The sequence below is a fragment of the Hylobates moloch genome, unplaced genomic scaffold (genome assembly GCF_009828535.3).
Source record: "Hylobates moloch isolate HMO894 unplaced genomic scaffold, HMol_V3 SCAFFOLD_1, whole genome shotgun sequence".
In the NCBI taxonomy this organism is placed as follows: domain Eukaryota; kingdom Metazoa; phylum Chordata; class Mammalia; order Primates; family Hylobatidae; genus Hylobates; species Hylobates moloch.
In genome coordinates this window covers 10,553,518-10,560,797 of record NW_026652276.1, presented here as the reverse complement: position 1 = coordinate 10,560,797, position 7,280 = coordinate 10,553,518, and the positions used below count along the sequence as shown (strand labels likewise).

The following is a 7,280-nucleotide window of genomic DNA, read 5'->3' as shown; positions in this document are numbered from 1 at the left end:
CCCTGTCTCTGGCCCTGGTAGCCTCCTCCTTCGTGGAAGCATGGAGGTGGAAACACTGAGGTGGCAATGGGAGACTCCCACGGAACCTCAACGCCTGGAGGGGAGGGATTTTCTATCCATGGCCACCTCCTCACCCTCCAGCACAAAGTTGGGCGACCAGCAAGTGCTCATTCTGTGCTGGTGAACTTCAGTTCAAAAGCATCAGGTGCAAAGAGAGGGAAGACGTGTGCTCCTGATTTATTTTTAAAAGCCCACATTTTACATGGAAAACTGTTTCTCTGAAATCCCTGGAAACCGCTGCAGTGGGGCGGGACCCTGGTGCCCGGAGCTTTAATGCACATCTTGGGCGTCACTTTTGGTTCTAAGGTGGCCCCAGGTCCCTCCTGTAAGATGGGAATAACCATGCCTGACTCTTTTCCCACGGACACCACACTGTCCTAGTTTGTGTTCTCTACGCGACCACGAGCTCCTTGAGGCAAGGGGTTGAGCCTGCTCCGGCTCCTCCCGAGAGCCGGCGCAGCGACTGGCGCAACTACGGGGAAATGAACGAATGAATGAACGAACGAAAGTGGAGTGGTGGAGGGGACGGCAGCAGACGCGGACACCCAGTGCCTGAACCGCGGCCACTGATGGACTGTGGACCCTCACTTCCGCCGCCAGGAAGTTTCGGGGTCGTCCACCTTCCCTCCCAGGCTGCTCCGCGCCGGCGGCGCCCCGCCCGATTGGCTGCGCCGCCCCACGTGACGCCGGGGTGGCGGCGGCGGTTGCCCGGGTGACGGCTGCAGAGGTGGCGGCCGGGCTGGGTGAGCGCGAGTGTCCGCGGCCGAGCAGCAGGTAAGCGCGTCCCCGGATGCAGCCGGGCCACCCTCAGCCCGCCGTCCTGGTGCTGGGAGGAGCAGCGGTGGGGTTGGAGGGCCGAGGCTCTGCGGACCTCTTGTTCCGAGGAAAACCCCGACGCGCCCGCTCCGCCGCCGCGGGATGCTACCACTTCTCGCCTGTGGTCCGGGGATCTTTCTCCGGCCAGGGCCGAGGCGGCCGCCTGGACATCCCAAGAAAGGACAGGCCCAGCTGCTTCCCGCAAGTAGTCCCTGATCTTTGCTGCAGTGGACCAAACTTGGAGGGGCTCCCCCAAGTCGTCCAGCTGGTGGTGGCGGCGCGAGCGGGTTACCCGGGGTTTAGATCCCCCTCATAATCTCCATCTGCTAGCCGCGTTCCTCAGGCACCCAGGTGAAGTCCAGACTTCACCTAATCTAAGGAAAAACTGGATGCGTGCTATGCAGATTCGGCTTCCATACAAATCCCATAATCCCACCCGTTTGTGGGCCCTAAATTTTATATAGGAATTCAAAAGCTGCCGCTGCAATCCCCAAATGTGACTGGAAAAGTTTTTCTTAGTTTCCGCATAAAGGAGAGCAGTGGTTCTCAAACTTGAGAGTGTGTGAAAGTCACCCAGGGAGCTTGTTTAAAAGGCAGGTTTCTGGGCTTGGTGCCTGCCATGGTGTTCAGTAAGACCAGGGTGGAGGCAGGAATTTTCATTTGCACAAGAGTGCCAGCTGATTCTGATTTAGGTGGTCCGGACTTTGGGAAATACTGTGTAGTGGTTATTTTCAGCCGCTTAGTCACTTACTGTGGCTGTTGGGAGTGTGTCAGACTTCCTGGGCCTCAAATTGCCTCATCTGGAATGGGAAAATATAAACTCTATTCACCTCTCAGGTTTACTATGAAGGTTAAATGTAAAACATTTTGCACATTGCCTGGCATACCATATACCCTCAATAAATGATACCTACTATGATATAAAAAGTTTAGAGAAAATTCTGTAATTTCTTTTTCTTTTCTTTTTTTTTGAGACGGAGTCTTTCCCTGTCGCTCAGGCTGGAGTGGAGTGGCACAATCTCGGCTCACTGCAACCTCCACCTCCTGGGTTCAAGTGATTCTCTTGCCTCAGCCTCCCTGGTAGCTGGGGTTACAGGTGCACACGCCACCACGCCCGGCTAATTTTTGTATTTTTAGTAGAGATGGGGTTTCACCATGTTGACCAGGCTGGTCTCGAACTCCTGACCTCAGGTGATCCGCCTGCCTCAGCCTCCCAAAGTGTCGGGATTACAGCTGTGAGCCACTACGCCCGGCCAATTCTGTAATTTCTAAGAATGTCAGAGTAGTAGGATACCCAGCAGCACTCACATTCAATGACAGTTGATCACGGCAGATAGTATTTAAACGGCTTACGGAGGACTGCTCTAAGGAGGTGATGTTTATTGGGCACAGTGGTTAACCAGGTGAAGAAAGGGAAAAGTGTTCTAGGCGGAGAGAGTAGTATGTGCAGAGGCCTTGAGGTTGGAAGGAGCTCAAATTCTCAGAAACTCCCTTTTCCTGTTCCAGGGCATTTAAAATGACATCCCCTCAGCCCGGGCCTCATTTATTCATTATAGGCCTTGAGTACCTTTCTTGCTTACGAGGCACTCTGTTAGGTTCTGGGGATACGAAATTGAAATACAGCTCCCTGTCTTTGTGAACAGGGTTATAAAAAGTGCCAGGTGCAGTGGCTTATGCCTATAATCCCAACACTTTGGGTGGGCGAATCGCTTGAGGTCAGGGGTTCAAGACCAGCCTGGCCAACATGGTGAAACCCTGTCACTACTAAAATAATACAAAAATTAGGCCAGGTGTGATGGCTCACACCTGTAATCCCAGCACTTTGGGAGGCTGAGGCGGGTGGATCACCTGAGGTCAGGAGTTCGAGACCAGCCTGGCCAACATGGTGAAACCCTGTCTCTACTAAAAATACAAAAATCAGCTGGGCGTTGGTGGCGGGCGCCTGTAATCCCATATACTCGGGAGGCTGAGGCAGGAGAATCAGTTGAACCTGGGAGGCAGAGGTTGCAGTGAGCCAGACTGCGCCTTTGCACTCCAGCCTGGGTGACAAAAGTGAAACTCCATCTCAAAACAACAACAACAACAAAATTAGCTGGGCGTCATGGCACATGCCTGTAACCCCAGCTACTTGGGAGGCTGAGGCGGGAGAATCACTTGAACCCAGGAGGTGGAGGTTGCAGTGAGCCGAGATCCCACCACTATACTCTAGCCTGGGCAACAGAGCTAAACTCCGTCTCAAAAAAAAAAAAAAAAAAAAAAAAAAGCCTTGGTAGGGAAAGAAGGGAGGGGTTGTTCATGGAAGACTTCTTGAAGGAGGTTAAATCTGGCTTGGCTTAGAATCATGAGTCATGTTTGCCTGGGGGGCAGAGCATACATCAACCACAGGCTTAGGATCCTGGACGAGTTTGTTGTGTGGGGGAATGGCCAGGAGTTGGCTGTTGGCAGGGCCCAATGTGGGATTGGTGGAAGGGAGCAAGGAGAGGGATAAGGTAGGGGGAAGGTGGATGGATTTGAGGCATGGGTCCAGAAAAAGGCTGGAGAGGTGGGTGTCCTCCAGGAGCAGGTGCCTTTCTTCTCTCCCCTTTTGCATCTGGCAGGGCTGGTGTGGTGCATGGGGAGGTGTCCTCCCTGCTCCTCATTGCTGCTTCCAGATCACTGCCCACTCCTTCACAAACCCCAGCTCCTTTGAAGCACATGGCAGACGCTGTACCCCTTGCCAGCCCTCCCTGAGGTAGCCACTTCCCAGGGCAAGTCTCTCCAGTTCCCTTGGAGCCTCCAGTACCCGGCTGGCTGCCTATCCCTTCATCTCTTTTACTTCACTTTTGGGGGTTTCCACATCCTGGCCCCTCCAGTTTCTTCATCCTCCTTACTTGCAGGCATCTCTTTCCTCCATCCTCCTCATCCGCCCACTCTTGTGGCCGGGAGCTTTTTAGTACTAGTCACCTTCAAAGTCTTGCCTTCAGGCATCTGTCCCACTCTCTGCCCACTCCTTTCCATCTCTCATGCTCACTGGAATGTGCCTCCTTCAGCAGGTCTTGGACCCCACCGCTTCCTCACTGCCCTGCAGCCGCCTTATGTGTGTTCCCCTCCCCCATTCTTAACCTGATTAGTTCCAGTGTCCCATCATGGTTGTACTGTTTTCCCTCTCCTCTGTCTTCTAGAAGAACCTCTCACGTTGGTTAACCTAACTCAGAGAGCTGAAAGTGCCTGGAGAAGAGCTGCAAAACTGTGCAGACTGACTCTATTTTAGATTCAAGTCCAGAGATCTTAAATGGACTCTAATACCAGCAACCCTGCCATGTTGCTGTAGTCACTTTGGTTCCTACCCTCTCTTCTCTTCAAACTGTCACCATGCTTCTTACTTGCAGCTGATGACCTTGTTTCTTTCTTTCTTTTTTTTTTTTTTTTTTTTTTGGAGTTTCACTCTGTTGCCCAGGCTGGAGTGCAATGGCACGATCTCGGGTCATTGCAACCTCCGCTTCCCGGTTTCAAGCGATTCTCCTGCCTCAGCTTCCGGAGTAGCTGAGATTACAGGCACCTGCCACCACACCTGGCTAATTTTTGTATTTTTAATGATCCCGGCTCACTACAGCCTCGACTTTCCTGGTTCAAGTGATCCTCCTGTCTCAGCCTCCCCAGTAGCTGGGATTACAGGCATGCACCACCACGCCTGGCTAATTTTTGTATTTCTGTAGAGATGAGGTTTCACCACGTTGCCCAGGCTGGTCTCGAACTCATGAGCTCAAGTGATCTGCCTGCCTTGGTGTCCGAAAGTGCTAGGATTACAGGTGTGAGTCACTGTACCCAGCCTGTTTCACTTCTAATCACTAAATCTGTGTCTTTGCTCAGCACCCATATTCTCTGCTATCCCTCTGAATGCCGTTCCTGCTTCTCCCTTAGACTCTAGGCTCATATATCTGTAAGAATTAAAGAAAGAGGAGAGAAACACGAAGGGTGACTCAACAGTCAACAGGTTTGTTTCCTGGGTAACTGCCAAACTTCCCCCTCTTACAATGGGCCTCAGTACAACAGTGAGCCTTAATAAGGACATTCCCTTCTCTTCAGGTGCTCTAAGGGAAGCTAAAAGCAGACTTGGGGGGTATGCCTACAGCTGCAGAAAGATGTATGAGAACAGACACACAACTCTCCCTCCCAGATAAGCACCACAAAGAGACACAGAAGCAGTCCAAGCCTCTGATAAACTCTCCCACCCTGAATCCTTAAAAACTCTTAGTCTGTGAGAGAGTGTGGCTCTGACCTAACTTGGTTGGAAGTCCCTCCCAGGTTTGAAATAAACCTGTTGACTGTCGAGCCACCCTTCGTGTTTCTCTCCTCTCTCCTCTTTCTTTAGTTCTTACGATACCCACTGACCATTTCGGAACCTCCACTGGAATGTCTAACAAGCAGCTCAGACTTACAGCCAAAATAGAGATCTTGGTTTGACCTCAAAACAGTCCTTCCCCAGGTTTTTGTTGACGCAGCAAATCACATACTCTTTGGCCAGCTGTTCAGATCCCAGGGTCCTTCCTTCCCTTCTTCCCCTCATGTCCCACAGCTAACTGGTCTGCAGATTGTGCCTCTTCTGCCTTTTCCATCTGGACTCACAGCACGCATGGCCCCTCTTGCTTATCCAAATGATGCTCATGGCTGTCATGGCCTGAGCAGTACTCATCTCCCTCTTCCCACTCCCCTCCAGTCTTCTGTGCAGAGCAGGCAACATGCATATTAAAAAATGGACATCAGCAGCCGGGCATGGTGGCTCACCCCTGTAATCCCAGCACTTTGGGAGGCAGAGGAGGGAGGATTGAGCCCAGGAGTTCAAGACCAGCCTGGGCAATGGTGAAATCCTGTCTCTGAAAAAACCAAGGCTGGGCACGGTGGCTCATGCCTGTAATCCCAGCACTTTGGGAGGCCAAGGCAGGTGGATCACCTGAGGTCAGGAGTTCGAGACCAGCCTGGCCAACATGTTGAAACCCTGTCTCTACTAAAAATACAAAAATTAGCTAGGCGTGGTGGCGGGTGCCTGTAATCCCAGCTACTCAGGAGGCTGGGGATGGAGAATTGCTGGAACTCCAGAGGCGGAGGTTGCAGTGAGCTGAGATTGTGCCATTCTACTCCAGCCCAGGCAACAACAGCGAGACTCTGTCTCAAAAACAAAAACAAACAAAAAAAACTCACCAAAAACCAAACAAACGAAAAAACCAGAAAACAAATGACTTGGGGCATAGAGGCACACTCTGTAGGCCCAGCTACTCGGGAGGCTGAGGTGGGAGGATTGCTTGAGCCCAGGAGTTTGAGGCTGCAGTGAGCTATGATCACTGCACTCTAGCCTGGGCAACAGAGGGAAACTCTGTCTCAGGAAAAAAAAAAAGGGACATCAGCGGTGTCAGTCCCCTCCTCCATACTCTCTCTGAGCCTCCTGTTACTCTCAGCCTAATGTCCAAGCCACCTGCCAGCTCTGCAAGGCCCACCTGACCTGGCCCCGGCCCCCCATTGCCTGCTGCTGTCTGCCTCACCTCTAGCTACATCCCAATACCCCAAGACTGCAGAGCTCTTCAGCCTGAGGCCTGTGCACTAGCAAAGCCCTCTTCCCCAGATCCAAGTGCTCCATCTTTGCTGAAATGTCACATTCTCAGTGAGGCCATCAACCACTCTATCTAAAATAACCCCATACCTGTCTCCTTCAGGTTCTGTCCCTTTCCTTGTGCTGTTTTCTTCACGTCTGGAATTAATTTCCACTCTGTCCATGTTTTTGAGCCTGTACTGTGTGCCAGGCACTGGTCTAGGCACAGGGGAGCCCCTGTCAGGTGCTGTTGAGAAAAATCAAGCAGCACAAAGGGTTGAGAAGTGATGGGCCAACCTCTTAGAAAAGGTGGTCAGGGCAAGACTCTCTGAGGAGGTGACAGTTAAGCAGAGACCTGAGACGTGAGTGTCTGAAGGAAGGGCAGTGAGCCAGAGTTTACGAGGGCAGGCGTGTGCTTTGGGTGTTCAGTGGGTGTCCACAGGAACCACACAGTGGCCAGTGTGGCTCAAGTTTACAGAACCAATGGGAGTATGTCAGAGGCCAAGTTGTCTAGGGCTTTGGGAGTTGGGCCTAAGGAGTCTGGCCTTCATCTGGAGGGTGGTGGAACCACAGGAGGGTCCCAAGCAGGAGGGGAATGCTCACTTGTTAAAAGTGTAGAAATTGGATTGAAGTGGAGAGAAAGGAGATGGGGAGGCAATGGCAGAAAAATGTAAGGTTACAGACTCAGAAGAGATCTGACTGAGTGTAGTGGCTCACGCCTATAATCCCAGCACTTTGGGAGGCCAAGGCGGGAGGATTGCATTACCCAGGAGTTTGGCAGCTTAGTAAGACCCAGTCTCCCTGTCTCTACTAAAAAAAAAAAAAAAAAAAATTACCTGGG

The 7,280-nt window shown here is 52.0% G+C and overlaps 1 protein-coding gene across 6 annotated transcripts in view; it reads left to right on the top strand.

Moving 5' to 3' along the window:
• The first annotated feature begins 722 nt into the window (after window positions 1–722).
• Window positions 723–7,280, top strand: part of ARMC9 (armadillo repeat containing 9) — a 168,847-nt gene continuing 162,289 nt past the window's right edge. For all 6 annotated transcript variants that reach the window (XM_058437383.1, XM_032753920.2, XM_032753916.2 and 3 more), the window contains exon 1: window positions 723–834. The gene's annotated coding sequence lies outside the window, so the exon portion shown is untranslated. The remainder of the gene's footprint in view (window positions 835–7,280) is intronic.